The sequence below is a fragment of the Ruditapes philippinarum genome, unplaced genomic scaffold, assembly GCF_026571515.1.
Source record: "Ruditapes philippinarum isolate M1 unplaced genomic scaffold, ASM2657151v2 ctg119_1_1_1_1, whole genome shotgun sequence".
Lineage (NCBI taxonomy): Eukaryota > Metazoa > Mollusca > Bivalvia > Venerida > Veneridae > Ruditapes > Ruditapes philippinarum.
The window spans coordinates 70514-98193 of record NW_026858388.1 but is presented as its reverse complement, the minus strand read 5'-3'; positions in this window follow the sequence as shown (position 1 = coordinate 98193).

The following is a 27680-nucleotide window of genomic DNA, read 5'->3' as shown; positions in this document are numbered from 1 at the left end:
AACCTCTACATAGCGGCCATCTGTTGAATAAATAAGACTTCACAATGGATCTTACTACTCTATTTTAATACTTCTTATCAACAACCAAAATCTTTAACACCAAAATGATGTTGCTCTGCAGAAGATTTTCAGAAGGTTTTAAAGAAATTGTGCTTCAGGAAATGTTCAAACCTGCAGAATGCATTAAAAATTCAATACAAAAAAATGGTAGACGGTCATTAACAACTTTGTTTACTGCTGGTTGTAGACCCCTGCGGCAACTCCACGTAATATTAGTGAGCTCTCGTTATAATTGTTGCGTAATATGGGCTTTAAGCAAGTAATTAGTAAAAATATCAAAGCTATAGAAAATGATATGTTATGCACAATGTTAGAAATAATTTAAATGTCAGGAAAAATGTATATGAAGCCGAGTTAAAGAATTTTCAAAGCATAAAAATAGACTAACACTTGAGACAAAAACCTATCAGGTTATTTTCTAACATCTAATAATAAGAAACACGCTCCCGCATATGTACAAGATTTATAAAAAAATTAATAATTTTGTAACAACGTTAATTAGTAAACGTGTTTATAATTTGTTTGAATAACTTGATTTTTCTATCAAAAACAATTCAGATTTTCTTTCATTATTTGGATATTAAATATCGTTTTGGCCTTTATTATTTTCTTTTGTTTATGTGAACAAGACAATAAAAGAAATCATTGTTACTAATACTTCACAATTTGATCACTGCATTAGTATACTAGTACCTAAAAATTCTATTTTATTCAGAACCTTTTATGGGGTATTAAAATTTGGCAAAATCCTTTTCCCGGTCTTTTGTTATTTTTGCAACCATACGATTTACTGATAAGCATTATTGGTACATACCATTTTTGATGGTTTGATGTATTTCAAAGTCAAGATGAAATTTGTCAAATCGGTATACATTAACAGTATTCAACATATGCAACAGCTAGATTATTGTCTTATACACCCTTTCAGTAGTTTGAGTTCAAGAAGTACACGATAATATATTTTTTAAGATGTTCCTTCTGTTTAGATTTGGACTTATGAATATCAGACTCAGACTAGAGTGATTGATGTAATGTTTGTACAGCAGTCAGCAAATCCGCTTAATTATTTTACTATCAATTGCACCGGTTTAACCGTTTACACGTATATATTGATACTCTCAGAAAATGACAGACATTCTGGAATTGTGTCGGTCGGTTATTTTTTTTACTGATACTGGAATATTGACAAGAGTAATTGATTATAATATATACAAGCTACCAATCAGAAAGGAGATAATTGCAACTTTTTCCTGATACGGATGTTAAAATACATAATTATCTTTTGAATCAAATCTATGTAAATGATGATGATCTAGCGGAAATGTTAAAGCAAATTTAGAATTTAAATGTCTTATTTGAAGACTCGTTTTCCTTCATTATAACAGTTTGCGTATTTTCAAAATGCAATTGAGCCTTAAAATTATGTTGGCACAATATGTGTATGTAAATCTATATATTTTAGGCTGTATTTTTACTATTTATTTATTTCCTGTTGTTTTTGTTGTTTTTTTATTCATGCAGTAATGTTCTGTTTTGTTGATGTTGCTTAATGTATTTGTTTTTCACCATTTTCACTATGTTTGATATTTTTGTCAACTATGACTATGTAATAATTTAATGCAGAATAAAAATTGTTGTTTTTATTGTTTTATTTGTTGTTGTTGTTCTAAGATTCTGAATAAGATTTCAATCATCCATGATGGTGTATTGAAATGGCACAGTGCATTAGATGGCATTTACGAAAATTTCAATACATATTTATCATATTTTTTTTTATTCTAGGTAAACACACTCATTATTTCAATTAGAAAAAACAAATGTTGAAAGTCAAACTTTAGAATAGATTTAAGAACTTTATAACATTTGATATCTTTCGTTCTTGTCCATTTCCACGGTGTATATATCTGAATTTGTAGATCATGTATTGTGTATGTTCTGAAATAAAAGATGTTTAAACCAAAATTCAGAATAGTTGTCTTGCATGCATTTTGTAATTAAGATGTTTGTTTGTATACAATAATGATAACGTATGTTTGCAATATTGAAACATATTGTTAAAGGTTTAAAACGTACATTTAAAATTCCAAAGCTGATATTGTGCAATTAATTTGTAATATAAAAATTCATTATTTTCATTTCTAAGCTTTCAAAACATGTGTTAATACAGTATTTATTGAATATCGAACGACCTTAATAAACCAATGAAATAATTGTGTTTTATATTTAATAAGCTAACAATTGTTTTAATTATTATGTCAAGATATTTTACACAATAATGATAACTTACTTAACATAATAAGAATAACTTGAAAGTCAAATGGTCAACTGCGCGAAAAGTAAAAGAAGTTTAGAATCATTCATTCAAAGTAAAATAACGTGCGTATTGCGTAATTTAGATGAACTTGAATAATGAGGAATGTGATCACATTTCAAGGAAACAATATGCAGACGTCATGTTTTTTTTTTCATTTGTTTTCATGTACTTTTAAAATACAATCACTCACTTTTAACGAAGAACAACAAAAACATCACAAATAACTCTTGATTTGAATTTGAATTTCTTCGTGCAATTTACTTGATTAAAGTGTAACCCCCAAATAAAAGAACTCTACATTAAATAATAAAATAAAGGAATAACATCTCAATTTCTTTTGAGTACTTGACTGAATCTTATCAGAGTGGCGTTCGTGGCTGAAGTGTTAAGTTCGTTGACTTCAAAACATTTGCACCTAACCGCTGTGTGTTCGAATCCACACAGGGACTTTTGAGTCTTTCCAGCTCACGGAACGTCAGTGGTTCTTCTTAAGTGCCCGTTCGTGATGAAATAATACACTGAAGGGCACCTGAGGTCTTCCTCCACCAGTTAAGTTCGAAAGTTACCATATGACAATGTATGACCTATACTGTGTTGGTGTGACGTAACAAAAATTATCAGAATATATAATCATGTTTCTCAATATCACCTAGAATTGTTTTTAAAATTTCACAGAACCAAACAAATAATTACATTAAGACTCCGTTTTTCTTATATTTCGTTCCTCTAAAATTTTATGAATTTTTGCACAAGGCACAAAATTTGTCCTAAGTTCACTAAGACGTACCCAAACGTCCAATCCAATTTTCTTTACGTATTGACAAGGTAGAGGCCTTAATTTGATAACAAAAAGCGTCACTATATGTTGCCCGTCGTTACGTGGTAAGACGTCCGCGATTGATAGATGTAAAATCAATCTGGAACAAAGTCATCCCTCGGAAGCATCACAACAAAATTACATGAGAAGTGCAGACGCGGTTTGATTGAGTCTGAACATGAGGTATAATAAATAAATGCAACATCCCTCACGCCCCCTAGCACCGGCTTGAGCGGTACTCAATTCTCAACACTTAATAGTGATGGGATCAATGATCCCGACGGACCAGAAAAATATAACAGCATTGAAGTGAAGTATGGGGCAACAGCTGCCACACGGCACTTAACACCTGCGGTTGTAAGTTGTAAATCATCCTTAGTATGTTTTTTAACCGGGATTCCATTCCTTTTAATATAGTTCCGCCTATTGTTTTCAGGTCCATACTTTTTCCTTTGAGTTAAGAGGACTATCAAAAGTATTTTCCTAATAAATATGAAAGACGTAACAAAATAAGCAACAGCTGTTAAAGCAAACGTATAAAAATTAAAAGATGTTTTAAAATTGCAATTGGAAAAGATGAAAATGAATTTCGAAGAAATACATACAAACTTTCTTTTATTAATTTAAAAACATTTTCGACAAAACAATATCAAGTGAAATGTATTAAGTTTATTTGGGATTTGTTTTGTATTTGTAGGAAATTCAATCCTTAATTATCAAAGCCTTTGACAGAAACTAATGTTTTCTTCTGTAAATTGCAAAGAGTCTGAAAATTACGAAAATTAAAAACAGAAAATTGTACAATTTTACTGATTGATATTTTATTCCAACTTTATGTTGTCATATGATGATTAAATTCCTTCCTACAAGGCAAAATGAATTGAAATTGTGTTTTTATTGATACAAAAAACAACTAATTTGTTAATAACAAGAGTGTAATACTGACGTACTTTTATAAAACTAGGATGATGTTAGATTCAATTTTGTTTTCACAGGGTAGAGATTATTTAATCTGAAAAAGAATGTTTCACGAACATTTGTATAATTTTAAGGAACTTATCTATATCATATAAATAGACTATCGACAACGAACAAACAAATAAAACATTCTTGGGGAATGCTTGTTTTATCATTTATGGATGGGTGATAGTCGCACAGGCTATATGGCGGCTGTCCGCTATACTTGTGGAAGGGGACCTTATCTACCAATCCGTCCGTGTTTTTTTTTTCAGACGCGAGCAGGCAACCGAGTAGAATCACTGACGTTCCGTAGGCTAGCTTGATAGATTCATCTAGCTATGCATTGTATCAATGATTTATATTGAAAGAAGAACACCTTAAATGTCATTACAAGAATGACTCTTTAATATATCAATGATTTGTACCTGTGTAACATTTTCATTATATTAATGATGTATCAAAATACATTTGTTAAAATGTTTAGTATTCAAAGTCTTTTTGTTTTTTACTCATTTATGTTCAGTTGCCTTTGAGCATTAAACTCACCAATGTCTGGTGCCAACAAAAATGGAAAAATTTTAATATTTTTAAAATAATTTATCCTATTTGACTATCTTAATAAAGCAATAAAAACTAAATCGAAGTCAGAAATATTTTATTTTACTGAACTTTGTAAATTCTTTAAGCGGATCAATATTTAGGCCACTTTGTGTCAGAGAGAATTTAATGTAGTTATTTTTGCAATTACTCAAATTAAGTGATCCCGAGTTAGTTATTTCTTATGATGATGTGTGCCTTTTTAATGCTAAGTACTATTAGTACTTGTTACCAGGATTCAGGAAAGTGGTCAATATAAAAAAGCTTTGTTGAAAAAAACATGTTATATTACTGAAATGAATGTCAATGAATTTTGTAAAATGTTCGTTTATATTCACTTTGATATTGTAGAGCTTTCTTCCTCTTAAACATCTTAACTGCGTTTAACTTAGTAACATTTTAAGGGGACATTAAAATGTTCAGATCATGAAATCGTTGGTCATTTGCTTTCGATAAATACTTCAATATCGTCAATGACCGTTGTGCTTGTATCACTACTTGAATCAGAAAAATATAACTTATAATGAAAATACGTCTTACAGTCGCATGTAAATTACCATTTTATTTTTTTCCGAAGTCTTGTGTTTCCTTCTTTGTCAAATCAGTACGTTCATTCGATTTCACCTTTTGTCAACATAAAACAAGTTTATTTTCACATAAATTGCAAATATTTTAAAGAAATATCCGAATCACTCCAAAATCCTATTTGTTAACATTATCATAATTATAATGTGTTGATGTTGTTTACATGGTTAAATGTTCCTCAAATTTATGTCTTTACTTTTAATGTCACATTATTAATTTTGCATGGAAGGAGGACTAATAATTGAATTTCTAAATTTATTTGGTGTTATAAATCTTTCTAATGTAATGTACATTATCAAAGCAAGTCTCTTTACTTTTTGTTAAAGGTAGGAAACAATTGTCATTGCAATAATATTTTCGGTTTGGTGTTACACTATTTCAGACTCTTCATTAAATTTGTTGCGTCACCCTCAGGATATGTTACATTACAAAAGGAAATTCAATTTTCAAATATAAATTAACAAAAATGTTTTGTCCTTTTAAGAAAGTTATTGTGGTTAAAGTTGCATATCTTACCAAAGTTAATGACGGCATTAGAAGTGAACCCTGTTTTCATAGAAAATGTCATAGCAATTTCCTAATGCACAAACACGCATTATGTCTTGAAATTGGACACAAATATATTTTCGTTTCTTCAAACTCCTCAATATTATTGTTAAAGAAAATAAAATTATTATGTATTCCCTAAATTATCATACTATATTGAGAAACTTAAATTGCCTTCACCAACTTGTCATCCCTATTTCATTCTATAAAAAAACAAAATATTAACTATTAAACTACAAGCAGCTAATTGAGATATCTGCTAAACATAAAAATATGACAGGCATGCAATTTGTTTTAACTGGTTTAATAAGTGTATCAGTGCAGGTAGAATAGGAAAATGTGATGTTATCATAGATAGATAATCAAGCACTTGTTTTCTTAAAATAAATGTGGAAACAGTTTTAATTGCAGAGATATGATAATGAGATGTCCTTGCCACCTATATAGGCCATGAGATACATGACATGTACGTTTAAAGAGGTTGAGCAGAATGTTCATTAAGATCAAATTTCAAAGCAGGGCAGAATATCAAGAAAACATAGTGACTTTTACTAACAAACTCAATTACACATAACCACAAGAAATACATTTTGGATACCATTCAAAACACTTGAGGAGGTCCAACGAGCGAATAAAATGAGGACTCATATCGGGAAATAAATCATTAAATATTCCTTATTTTTGTGCATGTATGTAAAAATATATTGCTTGTATACAGACAAATCCCTATGATAATATTTTTAACTATCTTTACTTACAAAAATAAAATGTTATGAATGCAGCCAGCTGCATAAGTTAGTTAGAAAACACATTCATCACTGTATAAGGACAATTTTTCAATGCATGTACATGATATCTCTGTATTATCATATGTAGTAGTTCTAAGAAAATTATAACTTATAATGTGATATCCAACTTTTCCTATGCTAGACTACAACTCATACGCAATATAATACCATTGCTTAATAAGCAAGTGCAAAGCTATTAAGGTTAATTGACATTTCCTGAACCTTTATGATATAAGTGTTATGAACACGTCCATGAATAGGCTCAATCATACCGAGCCTGTAACATTGTCAATTTGGACTTTCCTCAGGGATTCTGTTTTTCTCTTTTTCATTGTCACATCAATGTTATTTCTGCCGTGTGGCGGCAGTAAAAAGTCTCCCTGTACATCAAATCAAAGATATTATATTTTTGATCCATGATGATCGTCCAGCGCGACATTGCTGTTGTGCATACATGTTATGTGGTAATTTTAGTTTCTTCTATTTGGCATTTTTCATCTTGGATGAGCCCCTTCATTTATTTCCTCCGTTGTTTTCTCGTTAAAGGCACGCACATTCTTTTACTTGGGGACCATACGTCGCTTTTAATGGAATGGCACTACTGTGTGACATTGAAGGTTCCACGATAACCGCCGTATGAACACATCTGCGGATGTTCTAAATTCAAAATTTCACAATTTTCGTGGGTAAAACCTTGAATTTTGCTTATGCCGGTGCTAGGGTGCGTGCACTTTCTGGTAATGTTCATGAATAGGCTTAAAGAAACCGAGCCAGCAACATTGTCATTTTATTTTGCATTGGTTTCTGTTTTACTCTATTTTTATGTTTCCGTTATTAACTCTGAGAACAATATTGCTCTTTATACCACTGTTTTCATCCAATTATTGTGTAATGGTGTAGGATTTAAAAACAAAAAGGTCGGCATATTCGGTGGTTATTGTCACATTTTTATTTTAAGTTTGATGTGAGCAATAACTTAAACCTTTTAATTGCGATGTTTTTTTTCTGTCTATTCCTCATCGATGTACCTGTTTCATTTTTCGGATGCCTTATCTTCTAACTAGAGTGCAATCAAGTTCATACTTACCACAATTTACATGCTTACTATTAAGCGGATTTCAGATGCATATATCTGGTAAAGATTTGTTCAAACATTTAGGTAGCTCTAAAATTACAATGTATCAAAATCATTGGCTAGTTCTAAACTTTATATAATATATCTCTTAGCTTCAGCAGGTGAAGTGGTTTTGACCCCTGGTGTTGCTTTAAGTTTGTAACATCTGAGGTTAGCTAAAATCATATTTCCTGTTTTTTGGGCCAAATGACCTAAATTGTGCTGGCGCGCAAAACCAACATGTCGATTATTATAATACGAATATTCAACAAATTACTGTAAAATTTATCATCATAATTTATCTTTAAAAAAACTAATATGTAACAAATTAGTATAGATCAAAAGGCGTTCTCAGGTAAAAATTGCCTACTTAATGAAAATTTCGATTTTTTATAAACATTGAACCGTATTCACTGCAATTAAGACCAATTAAGATTATTCTCCTTTCCGCCTATTACTTCAAGATGAAAAACATGGGTGGTGATTCACACAATTATCATGTCTATCTTTCTATTTTGTATTACAAATTCATTAGAGTATGATACAAATACTGCATTAAATGATAAAATTAAGTTAGACTTCACGGATGAATTAGTACAGCAAGACATTTTTAAAATCTATGTGTATATCTAGACTATTCTACAGTAGACATGCGTTTATTGGATTTGTGACTGGTCTACAACTTTCCAGCTGCTATTCTTGCATTCTACAGTGGGGTCGCGATGTAAGCGGGTTATTTAATCTCAAAACTAAACACATAGTAGAAAATGTTGCTAAATTCATATTTTTCAAAGTAAACGTTATATTCTATTTGAATAATATTAATATTGGCATGTGATAATTGAATTTCTTGCTGTTACGAGAGAATCAAAATTGGCAGAAAAAATGTCTTATTCAATTATCAGAATTTGTCAAACAATTTTAAAAATCTCTGCATTGCGTATGTTTGTATTTTTGTTGTTGTAGGGCTTTCGCACATATAAGAAATGAAAAGATCCGTTGGGATCCCTTTTCGGCCTTTTTGGTCGAATAGTGTTCAAAAACCTGAGGACGGGCTAAAACAAAGTGCAATGTAAAATGATAAACATTTTCAGGATTGTACAATTATTGTATAGCTACATACACTTATGACAACAAAATAAGACTACCAAATGATGATAGACTGTGTCTGTATTTCTGTATGTACGTCCGTCTGTTAGCTGTCTCTCTGTTCATCTATCTACATTCACCAAGCTAGATATTCTTTTGCCTTTCTGTGTCTCTCCAGGTCTATTTGTCTTTGCACAAATGGCATGACTTTCTATGACTTTAAAAGCTTATTCTGCGATAGTTTAAGCCTTGTAAGCACATTCGTTTTTTAATATTTTTTGTTGTTTTTGTCCGTTCGATTTTCATGAGTCCTGGCATAATGTTTTGACAGTTACGATTAGTTATTCAAAACTTATTGAATTCAAAGGCTTATACGAGCATATTACTCTGTTTTGGGATCAATGAGTCAACGAAACTTATATGATGCTTTGTTAAATAAGCCGCAGGTTCAAATCAAGACAAAGAAATTTATTTGCTTAGGTTTTTATGTCATCTTTTATATCATCATTTTGCTCATAAGAGCTCTATTCTCTTTATTCTATGGTAGCTGGTTTGTAACAACTTTGTCGTATTTTCTTGTGTTTGTCTGGCGCCCCAAGTGAGACAGTACGACAAAATTGGTACTTGACGTATTTTCATGTTTTCTCCAGGCGCCCGGCAGAGAGAGGTACGACAAAGTAGTCCCTTTCGCTAGCAGAATTGGTTCAAACCCCGTCAAGGGCAAGTCGTTGTTTCCTTGGGCAAGAAACGTTACACTCATTGCCCAGTACTCGTTGGTTCCAGGAACAGATTCGAAAGTGTGTCTATAAGCTTATAGCTTCCTACACAATCGAACTAAAATAAATTCTGTATAAACCAAAGTAGTCCCTTTGTAGTATTATCGTGTTTTTCTCTGGCGCCTCGCCAAATATTACGACACGGCACGATTCAGCCAACATACTATTCGCTTTTGCGCATGCCGCTCGCCTGCCATAAAGTGCCACCCAGTTTAATTTATTTAAATCATCGTCTTGCGCTTTTAAGAAAGGATCTGAAAAGTATGAAAGGGCAAAAGATGACATAAAGTTTCGAATAAACCAAATGACATTGGAATATATTATTTAAGCTGTAAAATAGTATTGAGACTTGTCATATCAATTCTTTTGTTCTTGAATTAAAATGTTCTCCTTATTCAAACATATTTTTGTATACTCACGATATAGACCTAAATATTCAAATAATAAATAGAAATCTCAAAGCTTTGAGGAAACTCCCTCCTTGTAACTATATACTTGAATTTGAAGTCATTTTTATGACGTTCATGACAGAGTTTAGCCTGATGAAACTCGTGTTGATAGTGTTGATATATCCTGCAGAACACACCGTGTTTGGCAAGATAAAAGACTTGAGAAAAGCTTCCTTTTAAATTTATCAGCATCTTGCAAAATAAGTCAACCAAATGATGTGATATTTCTCGAGACAGCCAAAAGGGGATTGTCTGGGGGTAACCTTTATCAATTAGTCAATCAATTAACCCATCCATAAATGTGCAAAAATGTGTGGTTTCACCATTATTTTCTAATGAGATAAAAAAAACATGTTATTTTCTCTTGAATTAAAATCAATTTGTTTTTGATGTTATAATCCGGCTGGCGGCATCTATTTTTTTAAACTGCGTTCATTTATACAGTATTTTTAATGCTTTAAGCATGACATCTTGGAACAATAGGTCATTAAGCATATCGCTCAACATGAGTCATGTTTGGTATATAAAATGTTCAACTTACACTTTTCAGAATTTCATTTTCAGGTTTATTAACACATGCTTTTCTAACTTCAAATTTAGTATAAAACTCAATGATACTAAATTTTTCATGTTGTGCTGAAAGAAATATTGGCACGATAAAAAAACAGACGTCATACACAGGAAACGACAGGACCAGGGAATTTTCCTTTCCTTATATACTCCATTTGTGCTAAGCACGACTGTTGATATTTCTAACCAGTCGATATAGTGAACAAGCATTTAAAACGGTATTGGTGATATCGGTTCTTCCATTGTTAGACGCCGAAAGACGGTCAGGCCACCACTACTGTTGAACTATCTCTTTTCACGACGTAATAGGAAGTAATTAGTAATTGGGTTAATTTCAGTTACATTAATTGTATTTAAATGAGGAACAGTAAAAAGAAACAGAGCAATTATCCATTAAATTTTAACTACTATCAATTACCGGTACGTGTACTTTTCGTAAGGAAGGCATTAGAAGGTTGTTTCCTATTAGAAATATGAAGACTTAACCATTATACATGTTTAGAAAGCAGTCAATATAGTCTTAAGTATTCTAAAAAATACAAGCATCTTGAAGTTATAGAAGTTTAATGCATAAATAGAAAGTTGCCAACTGATTTAGCTAGATGTATTGCTAATAAGTTAACAAATACCCAAAACAAATGTGTTGATTTTCGAAACTGTACAGTCTTACTGATAACTGAGATTTGTGCTCATAAGCATTTCAATTTTAATGGACAGTGATTGTTGACAGGATGGTAATACCACTTACTGTTTTACGATATGTTTTATGTAAAAGATTTTTTGTAAAAGATAATATAACTTGATTATTGGAATTCCCATTGAATTTATAACACCGCCTTATTATCTGTTATTATAAATGGCTCTTGTTTTTTTTTAGTAAAAATATAGGCAGAGTACTGTTTATAGCAATTCTAGATTCATTTTGATTTAATATTTTTTTATTGAAATATTTCAAAAAGATCAAACATTTTACTTTGGTATAGGCAACAATTGCGGAAATTGAATATCCATTTCAGTATCATTTTATTTAAGACGCTCCTTACTTCTGCTGCAGCCCACTCAAGTTACATCAGAAACGGAAATTTAATTTGCAGGCAAATTTAATAGCAAAGCATAAAAAATATTTTGATTAGAATCGCACTTTTATCCAAATGTTAATGTTATCATTAGAAATGCAAGTGATCAAATTTCATGAATCAAGATTTTTTTATTTCATTAGAATTGTGCTGTTCAGTACAATCAATATCCGACATAATTGTTGAAAATTACTGTCTCCAGATAATTCCTTTATATGAACTCTTCCTTCAAAAGCACTACATGCTGATTCAAGAAATGCAATCATTATTATATGTTATAAAAATAACTTAGTAAATGAAGTCATTTAGGCAAAATATATTCAATATCACTTCCTAATGAAGGTATCCAAAACTCAAACGCATAGTATGGAGTCACCAAGATAACGCGTGTTGTCGTTTATGGCGTAAAAGAAAAGAGAATATAATCACCTTTAAGTACGTTGCTCTTAATTGTACTGCAAATTATATTGCTTGCAGCGATAATGATTGGCCAAAGGTTAACCTTCATGTCTGTGGAATATTAAAAGCTCGTCATGCCTCAGAAATGCTTTCATTTGTATTTCACAAAAACTTTAAATTTTTTGGTATCCTCTTACTGTTTCAAAACAAATACTTATTTGCCATATAGATGACCTATCTTTGCTAATTTTGTTTTGTTGGTATAAGTAAAAATTTAATGAATTAGTATTTTGTATACACATTACTGCACACTCAGAGCTTCTTTCGTCAGTTATTTAACATCAAACATACTCTAAATCCATTATTAAAACATTATTAAACATATGTTTGACATTTCAAAGAATTTATTAAATATGGCTAAATATGTGCCTTTGGGTTTAATTTATGACATACGGTAATCATTAATAATGCTTTATTATTGATTCATTAAGAAAAGTAACTCTAAGAAAGGAAAATGTAATACACAGAAACCATTATAACTGTTGATGTCTTTGATCCTTACTAAAATTTATTGACAGACGTCTGTTTTCGTATTCATATCAGGAAACATCACAAAAGGAAATTAAATTTGAAATACAAATTTTACAAAATGTTTTAATAGCATTGCAAAGATAATATTCGAAATCTAAAAAATGGAATAAATACAACACTCCACTGTTTAAAGCAGCATGTCTCCAGATTTGTGCTAATTGTCTTGAAAAACATTTAAGATGTATTTAAAAGTAACATATTGTCAAATAAATAAAGAAAGTATTTTACACAATGCAAACAGCGCTAAAAATCTAAGTAAATTACCAAATATAGGTCAAATATGCAAAAAATAGCTCTAAATGTGTTAGTCTGGCAGTAGAAATATGATGATAAATACTGGAACAGCATGTATACTATTTCTTGAAATGTGAATAGTTTTATTTTTCTTAAAATCATAGTACATATTAGTCAAGGTTGATTTTCTTGAAATATTTTGGCTAATCTGGAGACCTGCATCTTTAATTCCTAAATTTACTCCCAAAACATAACAGACATATAGATGAAGAGATAGAAGTATCAGTGTTTAAAATCTTCATACTACTCAAAGATCACTTTTCATTTGAATATAAACGTAAACTGTTTTTTTCCTCTTTTGTTTATTACGACTGTATAATTGTTATGTTTTATTCTTTGAAATTATTGTATACAGTACTGACAGGATGTGACCGTCTCCAGGAATGCTGACTGATTAATGAGAGAGCGGACTAGTTAGAGATAATTTATATCTTTATGATATAAAGGTTATGTTAGTATCATTAATTTGTAGTAAGATATGGTTATCAATAACTTTGTTTCGATCCAATTACTTTGTAACGATGTAGCAATTAGTCGGCATATTGTGGTCGAGTTTATATATCCAGTATCATCTTAAACTGAAAGTTATTGAGTAGATTAGATTTTATACACATGTTGCATTTCTCAGGTTACATCACAAAATGGAAAATAAATTTGCAATACAACTTTGGCAATATGGGCGTACGGCTTAATACAAAATATTGTACTTAAAATTACACATTTAACCAAATACTAATGATACCATTACATTAAAACATAAAATAAAAGTAATCAAATTTCGTATTTCGATATCTTTTTATATCATTTCATTACAACTCTGCTTATATCAACAAGATGAAATTAACACATTTAAGAATTACGAATAATTTTATGCTTCATTAAGTCATAGAAATGAATCTTAAACAAATATAGAATTAAATTAAAGAATAGTTTCACTTTCAGATTAGCTCAGACAAGGCTCAAAATGTTATATATTGCAAAAGAACTACAACAACAACAAGACGACAAAATATACGAAACTTTATATACACATAATTGCCATATTATTGAACAGAAAAATATAAGGTTCAATATATGTATTGACATTACAAAAAATATCATCATCATTTTAACTCTAATGATACATTTTTGCTAAAGCTTTGTTTATAATGACCGTATAATAATTGTAACATTTTTGCTAAAGCTTTGCTTATAATGACCGTATAATAATTGTAATTATAATGACCGTATAATAATTGTGAAATATTCTCGGAAAACAGATTTAAAATGACTGACTTGATGAATCCGCATACTGCAATGCTATCGTAATACGAAACCATTGCTTAATGACATAGTGGACTAGTTAGAGATAATTGACATATCTTGGTTCTTTATGATACAAGGGTCATGTTTCTGTCATTAATTCTGAGTAAAATATGATAGAATACCTTTGTTTCTGACCAATTATTTTTGTAATGGCATTGATTAAGACAGGAATTAGATCAAAATACAATGTTTTTCAATCTAGGTTTAACCGCTTTCTCATTTACATCCGTCTGCAGACGACTTTTTATGTAGATGCCCGTTCATGCCCCAAAGAGGTGCCTTATTCTTAGCTGATGTTGTACACATCTCCTCGAGGATCACAATCCGACGCGCTATTCACCGATTTATGCTCCATATTCGGGGTAACTGCTGGTTTTTGTGGTAGAGTAATTGATAGAAATATGTTTATTTAGATAACAGTGCAGTATCATATCCTGAAGGGATCCTTTCGTATAGAGCACCAACCTTATTCTTAGTTTTTTCCGTATACAGCTCCTCGAGCATTTCTATTCGACGTGCTTTGTTATCGATTAGTGTTCCATATTTGGCGTAACTGATGCTTTTGTGGAATAGTAAATCACTATTGAATACATAATGTATCTGATACAAGGTAAACAATTTGTTACTAATTGTTTTATCAAGCACATCGTAACAAGATAAAGAAAGTTTCGATAGAATAGTAATAAGATTACAAACACCAAGTTATTGTTTATCTATTCACCCGTTTATCGTCCGTCTACCCGACTGTCTCTCTAATAGGCCGTATATCTGTCTTTCTGATCGTGTATCAGTCTCTATGTCTGTCTTTGCATCAGTGATATGACATTTTGTGGTTGTTTATCCTAGTAAGATGATAGTTTAACCTTGTGAAAACATATGTCTGTTTGGCTTTTTGTATGTCAGGCTGTTACAGTCCTGCTATAATTCAATAAAAACTATGATACATATTCTTTGAAACTTATTAAAATAAGTGATAAGGTAAGTCCCACTTCTTTGGAATAAATGAGTCTAAACAATATAATAAGGTTTATCAGAATCTGGGAAAAAACCACCTTGTTTTAATCATCCAAAAGTTAGAACAACGTCCGAGCCGAGATTATACATACAATCATCTGAGTGACCATGGTCTACCAACACAGGAGGAAATGCCTACTTCTATTTTTCTACTGTTTCAATAGACGATACCACGTTCATTGTCATCCTTTTTATATCATTATTTTAACCAGAGAAGTATATTCGACGGCGCGCATGCTTTTCGCCGTATAGTGTACCTCAATTTTTAGTGTAGTATTCATCGAATAGAGCTCAATTCGAAAGAATCGCTTTAGGGGGTGACAGTGCAGCACTTTCATTTGCAAGACAATCATGTGTATGTTATATCGAGTTTAATCTACTTCGAATGACTTGAAATGTTAACGGAAAATGCAATTTGAGTATTTAATAGATTTAAATCATGTAGATACAGCCATTGAACGACAAGTTAGCGTGAATGGTCTTTCTAAATAAAATTTTATCTCTTTGCTTGCTGTATTTAGTGGGTGATGCCTGTGCATATGGACAGAACTCCTTTCCGGAAACTGGCGTAAAACAGTTGTATTGTTGTCATTTATGAACTGTGTGGTGTATGCAAAAGACATAATTAATTATCAGGACGATGTAAAGGAAAAGTATTGTATTATCCCAAACTGTGTAATTGTTAAGACTGTAGTTGACAGAAATGTCAAATGTCAAGTTTAGGAGACCTTTAAGTATATTGTTTCACAAGAGAACTGAAATACATTTCCCAGTATAACGTTAGGGTGTTTATAGTTCTTCAGCACGCAACTGAAATAACATTCGTTTTGAAATAAAATTTATTATATTGTTTTATAGTTTTCAATGCAATATGCTATACATAGAAATTGTTTAAATTATCGCACATTTGTCTAAACTTAAATTATCAATTGGTCTTAAATAATGTTCAAATTTCATTTTCTGACATTTATTTTATTTTTTGCAATTTTGCAATGTTCATTATAAGCAACATTTTTTATGCAAATGTTTAAATTAAGTCAAGTGCTTTAGCGTTTCCTTTAGAGTTTCTGCTGCGTTGCGCTCTTTACAAGAGCATTTCTTCATGTCTTCATATCTAATATAACATATGATATAAAAATTTAACATAATTGGTAAGTCGAAGTAAACAATTTGTTTCATATTTTGAGATATTTTTTTGTTTCAATTCAAATATGTTAATCTTAACAAAATACAGATTTGATCTTTAGATAAGTTCTTCAAAAGATTTTTTGTGATGCCCTTTTTCATTTGATTCCTTTATGATTCCAAAAGAAAATGAAATCATTTTTTAATGCGGAGAAGATAGTTAACACAGACTGTGACCATTAAATTGTAATATATATTCTCAGAAAACTGTTTATTATGAAATAACTGACAAGAAGTATCCGTCTTCTTCAATGTTGATCGAAACGTATATGAAATTCGACACCATTGCTTGATGAAAGAAAAGGCGAGTTAGTTAGAGATAATTGACATTTCTTGTTTCTTTGTGATAAAGTATTATATTTCTATCACTAATCAGTGTAGAATATGATTTTTTATATAATTGGTTATATCCAATTATTTTATGGTGACAAAGAGGAACGAGATCAGTAAGTTAAAACAGTTTCATTCGCAAAATCATCTTAAATTGAAAATCTTCAATAATATAAAAGTTCTTACATGTAAAACTAACATTATGCCCATTCAAGGGTATACAGTAAGTGAACAGGTGAAAGGTAAAATAAGTTTTTATATTGCCATTATTCCTTTTAATTTTATAATTTACTTCACATAAACAATAAATAATTCACGGATCGAAACGGGATTTCTGTAATTATCAGTTAGAACCTAAAACGGTAAGTTTATAAAAAGAGTGGGGCAGTCTTTTTATATTTTAGGCAGATTTTAAATTTCGTCCTAAACATTTTCCAAAATAAACTGTTGGCCAAACACCATTTTAACAGTCAATCTTTAAAAATAAAAAGTCAATTCAGCTCAACTTGACTTGAAAATATCAACATAATGTCACTTTAAGAAGCCTTTATTAAAAATGTGCAGTTCTGTCATACGCTAAATATGTGTTTCGTCGAATAATGAACAAATATGTTGTTTGTACATTTGTTTTGTTATTCTGACGTATTAACAGTTTAACCGACGTTTTTAAGGACATATGGAGTTTTTTGTAACTTTACGTTTGGAGGATGACATCAAGTGCCCCTTTTGCATTATTCAGGCACGAGCAGGCAAATGAACCACCACCGACATTCCGTAAGCCAGCTGGATAGCTTCCTCATATAAAAAAGTCCCGTACGGAATTCAAACCCTCAGAGGTGGGGAATAAGCAATTACTATCGAATAAGTGGAGAATGATTTGCACCATTATCTTAAATTGGTTTATAATTATTTGTCAGGGCTTTTGCTGTAGCATGCAGTGACAAATATACCCATTGGCAAAGATACGGCAATAAATTACTCACATATTTTCCAAATAACATACGTACAAAACAGAAATAGGCCAGTGCTTCTAACAATTTATCTATTACACAAAAGAAATAGTCTTATGTTCAAACACGTCTTCCTGCAAACGACAGGTCTAACAATTATATCAAAACAACGCTCTTGAGGGATGTTGTTTTCAAGTAAAATCGCCGCTTTGATGACATTTTCATGAAAACAAATAGATAAAGTAAAGTGCAGCGTATGTATTGGTAATCCAATCTCTGGAAAAGAACACAATATATTTTTAGTGCGGTAACCTTAGTTCGACTGAAATTTGTTGTAAATGGTAAAATAATGCTATCTGAGAAAATAATTGACCAATTCAAATCATAATAATTTCAACTTGTAGCTTTTACTATCTAATGAGAGAGTACCATGGCAACCCTTTTCACATAAACCTCAATCTTTTCGCTAAGTACTTTGTTATATATAAATTATTGCGAACCAGGATATTCACTGAACGCTTTCTCCAGAGAGATGCCTTACGTAAATTTTTTATACTGCTGTCATTTAGGAACTGCGTGTACCCATTGTATGTAAAAGACATGATTAATTTCAGGATGATGCAAATGAAGACTCTTGTATGGTCATATGTGTCTGTAGTTTTGTCATGATAATTGTTAGGACTGTGGTCGACAGAAATGTCAAATGTCAAATTGATAAGGCTGTTAAGGTCAGGTGATGTATTGTTTGAAAGGCCGACCCACCATTTTCGTAAAAGCGTTTTTGTTGTTTTTTTGTTTTATTTTGTTTTTATTTGTTTTTTTTTTTTGTTTGTTTTTTGGCATGCGTTTTCTTTGTTATTGTTATCAAAATTTGTGTCGTGAAAATACATGTATATTATTTGATGTTGTATTTCAGTAACATCGGCTGGATAAAGTTTTCAAAAACATTAAATATTGGTGGAATTGATTTGGAGTAGGTGACCCATTGCTGTCACCGAGTTGACACCCTCCAAAGGTTCTTTATCTTTATCATTGCTGAGGAAATTGCTTCCACTGATCAACAAAAAAGCCTCAAGTCTACGGGTGATTCATTGTTGAACTTGGCGGGCGTAAAAGCGGACGTGAAACTCATCCAATATGTGCTCAATAGCATTAAGGTCCCGGGATAGGGGTGGACAGAGCAAACAAGTAATTCACTCTCTTTGTCTCTGACTACAACGGTCGTATGAGCCCGGGCATTATCGTGCATCAAAATGCATCCATCACCAGCAATACCAACATACCGTCTTACATGGACATAGAGAAACTCATCTCGAAATCGCTAAGCAGTCAGTGTGCCTCTGTATACGACAAAGAGATGTCCGTCCTCCCCCTGATTCCATCCCACACCATTATCTAGCCTTTCTGGTAATGTTCAAGAATGGTTGCATCATTTGAACAAAGGCATTATTAGTATGTGTAATTGATAACATTTTTAAGATATTGCAAATATCTTTGATTTTATTTCAAAAAGAAGTTCATTTTGAAATACAATCTTACAAAACTGTTTATAGCTTATATTTTTAGATTTACATAGAACTTGTTAAATAAAGTTGCACGTTTGTTCAAAAAGTTAATAATTTCATCAATTGATTTACTTGGTTTTCTGATATGATAGATCACATTTTTCGTCTTTTAAACTTGAGTAACCTCTACCAAAACTATAAAATGGTCCTATCTAGAGATTCCCCTGGCAATTAATGAGCTGGACTTTGATTTCTCCAATTTAATCACGTTCAAGACATTATCCGGACGATGATACAAGAAGAAAGGAAAATTCAGGGTCTCGTGTGAGCATTTTACAAAACATATTCTTAGACTTGTCATTTACAGGAACATCTGTCAATTGTGTATTTTTGCCTTCCAATTTTTTTCCCTAATTTTAAAGTTGTTATGTTGATAATATCTGCGTAATTTGGTCTGTCTTTTCAAAGTGTGTATATTTGTGCGTAATCTATCACAATAAGTGGCAAATAATAACACATTAATTTTAAAAAAGTGATGCTTCATTATATTGTCCTGAGTTAAAAAAAAATATCATCCAATATATTGCAACAGAGTACGTTTCTAAGAACTGGATTTTGAATTAATAAGAATTTTAATTTTACTTAATAACATTAAATTAAAGCAACGTCGGATACCCACGTTTGATTAACATGAAATGATAAATGTTAATGGTTCGGCGATGCCAATTTAAGATAAAAATGCGGATTGAGCTAAAGTGGAATATGTCGACCTACATTTTTTTCATATTCTACTTCGTTACAAAATAATTTGATCGGAACAAAGATTTAAACATCATATTTTACTCAGAATTAATGGTGAAAATGTGACACTTTTATCATAAAGAAACCAAGAAAATGTCAATTAACTTTGATTGTGCCGTTCTTTTATTAAGCAATGGCATCATATTACGTATAAATTGCAGTCAAAGGACGGATACATCATATTACTTGAAGGCAATAATTGTCGGAAAATAAACAAATGATACGGTCATAAAAGGCAGAAATACAACATGTTTACATTCATTTTGCAAAGTTGAAGCAAGAACTCATAGCAATGCTTTTTAGACAGATTCAAAACTTGAACATACTGTCAATAATTTATCTACTGTCATTTGTGGGTTATTTATACTGATACAATGTTTTCATTGTTTCATTTCCTTTTTAATTATTTTTTATTTTATTTTTATAATTAAATGAAAGTTTTAAGGTCATTATCTCCAGTCCCTAAGCAGACTGACATCCCTTCTTTAATTTCTTTAAGACTTGAGTTTTTAAAGAGTCTTAAAACATTCAGAATACCAGAAAGATCCACCACTAGTCGCATAATATAATAGAGTAGAGAAAAAACAGACATAGTGAATTATTCCGGTCAATTTAAATGAAAAGTAAAGCACCTTCCCATGTGAGTACAGTTTTGTAAAACAAATATTGGTAAGTCTGAAGCTGACAGATACAAAAAAGTCAGATATGAAAAACAGTAAAAATATTGACCTACTATTTTCATAAATACGTTTTGAGAACTCCAGTTTCCCTTCCGTATTAAGGTTTTTAGTGTGCCGATAAATTTCGGGAGACTGCAGGCTGCAAACAAAAGGAAAACACACTTAATTAATACATTTTATTGTTTCTTTTAGAATCATAGACAACAGGACAGTTAATATATCGCGCGTGCTTGCTAAAGCAAGTAACACTTACTAACCCATTTACAGTTTCCATTTAAATCAATAATACATCAATTTTTTGAAGAGAACTACTTATCAACATTCACATAACTGTGTATATGACGATAAAGTGGCCGTGTGGGTATGTTCTGCTTCGTTATTTTAAGTGAAAGGTATAGAAAGTTATCAACATTTTAACATGCAGCAATAGAATCTGATAACATTTTAACTTTCAAATGACGTATACTATAAAAGGATCGAAACTACATCCATTTAGGTTTTAGCTTGCTTTTTTCATATTAATTTTTTCTTATTTTTTTTATTTTTTTTGGGATAGGCATTGGGTTTTTGTTAGTTTTCAAATTGAGTTTTTTTTTTAATATTTTTTGGAGCTGCTTATCTCTGCTATCTACATCTCTGATTATCGATATTTTTGTAGAGCAAATCGGTTACGAAAATCAAAATTCATTTCATAAATGTCCACTCTAACGAATATCTTAAACGAAAACTATTTCCTTTGTTAATTTACATATCATTACCTTAATATTCTAAAAAAGTCCTGATATGTTTCCATAACAATATTGTACCACCCAAAAATGTGTTCCTTTTGTCTTACAAAGATTGATCAAAAAGTTCTTGGCCCGATGTACTTCCGGTAGTCAGATAACCTAATTAATGGTCTTACCTTTCAATATAATCGCCCTCTACAAAAATGCACTTTGCCCACCTGTGCTCCAACTTGTTTAACTCTTCAAAATAGAATTCTCTATCTTGGTCCTCAAAGAACTCATTGACCGCCTCCATGACTCCTTCATTGCTTCAAAAACGTCTACCACGAAGCTTAGTGTTCAGTTTCGGAAACAGGTAGAAGTCATAAGAGGGCAAGTCCGGAGAATATGGGGGATGGGGAAGAATTTCAAAGCTGAAGTCAGTTGCAGCAGCCATCGCAACTTGGGATGTGTGAGCTGGTGCATTGTCGTGCAGGAGCAGAACGCCTTTAGTCAGTTTGCCCCTCCTTTTACGCGCGATTTCTTGAAGCAGACTTCTCAATCCGTCTGCATGATACATACCGTTTATGGTACATCGAAGTGATGGACCCATGTTTCATCCTGAGTTACCGTCCGGTAGATAAAATCAGGTTTATCCTCGTATCTAGACAAAAGATATCTTGAAATTTCACATCTGGTCCGTTTCTGGTCGTCAGTCAACTGTCTGGGGACCCATCTAGTGGAAACCTTTGACATGGCATAGATATCAGTCAGAATTGCCTGAACTGAACCAAAGCTTTCCTAGCAATGTTTCGCAGGTATCGCCTTCTGTCGCACATGACCACATTGTGCACAGCTTCGGCAGTTTCATCGTTGGTGGCCTCTTTTGGCCGTCCAGGCCTCTCATCATCTCCAATGCTCTCCCTGCCCCTCTTAAATTCAGCAGCCCATTTTTTTCACAGTGCTATAGGAAGGAGACTCCTTCCCATGAAGTCTTCGTGGAATTCCTTAGGGGACATCCCTTTCTTACATAGGTACTTAATGGCGGCTCTGATTTTAACTTTCTCAATTTGGTCTGAATGACACATCCTTCTACTGATCAAAGTTTGTTTTATGTTACTTAATCTGTGTAAAACCGCGTGTAGCTCGGTCAGTAATCTTCAATAATATCTCGATATCGACGTATCGTGTCTAAATGTCAGTGTAGTGACTAGAAGTATATCGGGCAGATAACTTTTTGATCATACCTCATATATATGTATATAGATATATAAAGTTTCAGAGATAATTTTCAAGATGTCGTCTGTGGACTTGGTATCGGACTGATAAAATTAAAAGATTCGTAACCGCTTGGAAGATTTTATACACAGTGACACTAAAGAAACATTTACTGTTTGCTGAAAGTTATTTTTTAACTTTCAGTAGTTGAACTTAAAAAACTTTAGGAAAGGAAATATAATTTCTTTCTACATGGAAACGCATGTCTTTCATGTTAAGTTTAGTGCGTTATCATATTATGTCCCAGAAATGGTTTTATTTTTATCTACCAAAAGCTTTTTTATATTTGGTGTCTTGTTATAGTTTCCAAAATGTTACTCATTGGCCAATAACATGAATCATAGATTGCTTCTGTTTCTGATAATTAGTACAGTTATAGAGTTTTAGTATTTAGTATGTAAATCAAAATACTATTTTTTTACAATTTTGCTACTTGTATGACAAAATGTTTCACATGCAGGCTACTTCCTTAGTGTAATAAGTATCTCAAAAACCACTGTTTAAACATTTTTAAACTCATATTTGCCTTTTCTAAATAAGGATAAATTTATTCGTTTCTATGTATCGCACAATGTGCCTTTAAAGATACTACACCCAACTTCGGACCTAATAGCAATAATTTAGTCTAACTTTAATTATGCATCTAATTTTATGTATATCATGACGATAAATTGCCGTTATGTTGAGGAGAGTTGTCATAATCAGATCCGCTGGTCCACGAGTTAAAGGTTTGTGTTCGAAGACCAAAGTTCTAACCACGACTTTTATTCCGGCCAAGACTTTGGTCCTTCTAAGAAGTAGTTGCATAGACTCATGCTATATCGCTATGTTTAACTACTTATGCACTTATTAGCCATTGTATAGTTACTATCCTTTACATTAAAAGTTTATGTTTTGGCTTGTGCTCCACAGGAATAAGATATAGGTATAGTGTCGACATTTTGACTCCAAATCTCCACTTTAAGGATATGCCTAGTGCCACGTTTGTCTCCAAATTTTTAATGACTGAATGAACGGGTTGCATCCTAATTAAATGTGTAAAATACACAACTTGTAGTCAACGTTATATTACAAAATGATCAAAACACAACAGTACACATTTGGCTCGATAGCTCAGTTGGTTAGACCACTGACTGTCACTCCTGAGGTTCCGGGTTCGATCCTGGGTAACACCCTTGGGATTTTTCAGAAACACTTCCAGTGTTTCCCACCTAACTAGAGGTTTACTGGTACGAAACCCAGGTAATCCTCGCATGTATCAGTGCTATACACTGGGCATGTAAAAGAACCAAGGAATCTATTCAATAAGAGCTAGGGACTGGTTCCCGGATTTCCTTGTATCTCATAGCTGTCTCTAGTGTCTGCTGAGGTAAGGACCCTACTGGAAATAAGTGCTTGCACTTTCGTAGGTTATCCTTGACCGCCCGGTCTAAAGAAAATCAATCAATCAATCAATACACTTGCATAATTATGGTAAAGTGATGAATATTTCATAATATAAGAGGCTTAACTCTTTCGATGCCAGCTGCATATTCAATACGTGTTACTTCCCTTGCCTTGATAAGCTATTTACTTTACACTTACAGCAATGGTTAAGGTTTAATTTTTGGAACAATCCAGGTACGGACCAGTCTAGCTCAAGCATAAACACATTCCATGTGTAGCAAATAAAAGTTCGAGCCGACAACATTTGAATTTGCTAAATTTAAATGTTATATCTGATTAAAATAGTTTATTAAAGATATACCATGCTCAAATTTAAAACTAGAAAAATATTGATAATTGCTACATAGTCTCTTTGTAAATATGAAATAATCATGTTTTGACTTCACACAAAGTTGATATGTCATGTTTAAAACTCTATACACCATTGGTCGTCACAATATGAATATATAGTGCCGTTAAAAAAAACTGGCAGTTTTGTTAAAGAAAAGACCAACTTTACTCGACCCATAATAGAGAATGTGACTTCCAATGCATAGTTTTATTCATTTTTAGTCAAATTAGACATATTCAGTAGGAATTTCAAAGGTTTAATAAATTTCTTCGATCAAAATTTTTTCTCAAAGATAAGCATAGTATATCTTTAAATTTAAAATATAATGTGTTCAACCATGTATTTTTATCAGTTGTAATATTTTTTTTCAATTGTTAAGCGAATATATTTTAACTCACATTGATGATTGAAAGATGTTTTAAGAAAGAAATTGTGGAAGAAATCCGTTCAGATTTTAATTTTACATCTTTTTTATAGCCATGTCTGCTCAAAAAGATTTCCATATGTCTATATTAATTTTTAATATGGCACTCTATATTAATTCTTAATATGGCACTTTGATTTTGATAGTTTACCTTTACCTTAATAAATATATAAATTCGTACGAAATTAATTTACATGGATATATCAAGGGAAGCAATTTTGTTGTTTTTTTGTTCTTTGTTCACTAATAGATTCAAAGGGAGACAATCAATATTGTCACATGCACTCTAAAGATATCGACTATCCTCCCTTGGTATAGAACGTAGATTGATTTGAGAACATTAAAATGATTTAAAACAATAAGCTACCGTTTTATTTACCATACACTAATGCTTACGATACCAAAAGAATACGTGGCTCTTTATTTATTTATTTATTTATTGATTGCCAGTTCAAATCGAAAATGTATATTTTAACATGAAATATGTTTTAAAGATTTGTACATTCAGATACAAATATTTCTATTTCTTGATTTTTTTTCTTTAACAACTTAGCCTCGTTAATAAAAATACCACTATTTTTAATATTTCCGGGAAAGTAACAATTGAAAATCATATGAGCCGCGTCACGACAAAACAAACGTAATGCGTTTGCGACCAGCATGGATCCAGACCAGCCTGCGCATCCGCGCAGTCTGTTCAGGATCCATGCTGTTCGCTTACAAACCCTATAACAAGTAGAGAAATTGATAGCGAACAGCATGGATCCTAATCATACATCAAATGAAACATCCTCAATTTTGAAAACTAATTTCCAGTCCAGTCATGTCAAAAATCCGAAGTTGAGTCCCTTTTAAGGAAATTGAATGTTAAAGAATTAATGTCTTTATGAACACCTGCTAGATATGAGCCGCGTCACGACAAAACAAACGTAATGCGTTTGCGACCAGCATGGATCCAGACCAGCCTGCGCATCCGCGCAGTCTGATCAGGATCCATGCTGTTCGCTTACAAACCCTATAACAAGTAGAGAAATTGATAGCGAACAGCATGGATCCTGATCAGACTGCGCGGATGCGCAGGCTGGTCTGGATCCATGCTGGTCGCAAACCCATTATGTTGGTTTTGTCGTGACGCGGCTCATATCTAGCAGGTGTTCATAAAGACATTAATTCTTTAATATTCAATTTCCTTAAAAGGGACTCAACTTCGGATTTTTGACATGACTGGACTGGAAATTAGTTTTCAAAATTGAGGATGTTTCATTTGATGTATGTCTAGACCAATAATTTGTGTGCAGACTTTCAGAACATTTGCTCACTCCATTTTTTCAGAATTATTATTCCAATAGAGCAAAATGATCCAAAATTGAAATGTGTTTCAACGCTTTTCATTCAGATATAAAAATACGGTATTCAATTTATTCTAAGTGTATTTCTTAAATATTTTTAGGTGCCCCAGTTGATCTTTGTAAGAAATTCAAATTTTATATTGTAGGCATTTGAGTATTAGTGAAGTCCCTTTAAAGAAATTTTATGACAATATATTTTATTTTTGTTCTGTCAGATACTACAAATATTCGTATTCCGATGTGATAGGCCGCTTCATCTGATAATAACTTAATGTTTATTTGTTTTCACATTAATGACCCACCACTACTTTGATGACCTAGACATAGCACTTTTAAGTGACGCCAATTGACTAAACGTCTTCATCCTGGTTGTCGTTTTCAGTTATCTCTTCCTGGAGTGGTTTCGGAAAGGAGAAAGAGAATCCAGCTTCTTGTTGGGATTCGAACCATCGGCATCCGGATCGGGAGTCCGATGCTTGACGCCTTCACCAGTGTGACGGCACTAATGAGGAGGTGGGTTAATCTTTATTCGATTCCGCCATAATGATTTAACACATGCCAGTTTATTTTATTTAGAATTACTGTACATGTATGTAAATTAATAAATATTTTTTCCAAAAACTTATCTCGGTGTGCTCGAGGTTTTGATCAACAGGAGTTTGTGTCTTCTCGAAGGATGAAGTTCGTCTTGTTTTCGACAGTAAAACCTGGAATAAAACGAAATTGCGATTGCATAAAAATTAATGAAGACCCTGTAACGATTCCGTAGTTATTTGAGTTGGTCCGTTTAGTATTATGGAGAATTTTCATTATTTATGCTATAAATCGTATTATTTTCTATCAAATCTTCTCTTAAATAAGACATGGCATTTATGTTTGCTAAACTTTCTGCCAGCCAAAATGTACACTCATTAATTTAATTCCTCCAAAAGACTCCTGTCAGTTAAACAAAATTGCGAGACCTTTAGAAAATAGCGGTATGTACGAACTTATCTAAAACACGGCGTCGCGAAATACGCCAATGTTTGTTTTTTGTAAATGAGACGACTTTTAAAATGTTTGACTAACTAATCCTGGGTTATTTCTTATCAATTTGTAACTAATTTCACTCCGTGTGCCTTCACTTTTTCCCAATGTGTGCACAATTATTTCCCGATTTGCACTGCAGCGATGAAGTGACGTTCAGAGATAACGATGACAAATTTAGCCCGGGTTTTTATTTCTGTTTCAAATTGTGTTTTAAGTGTTATGTTAACAAAATTTATGTTCCATTTCTAATTGGAAAATATGTTTCGCTTTAAATCCGCCTATCATCAAAACATGCTGACAAATGTGTGAGTGCTCCGTAGT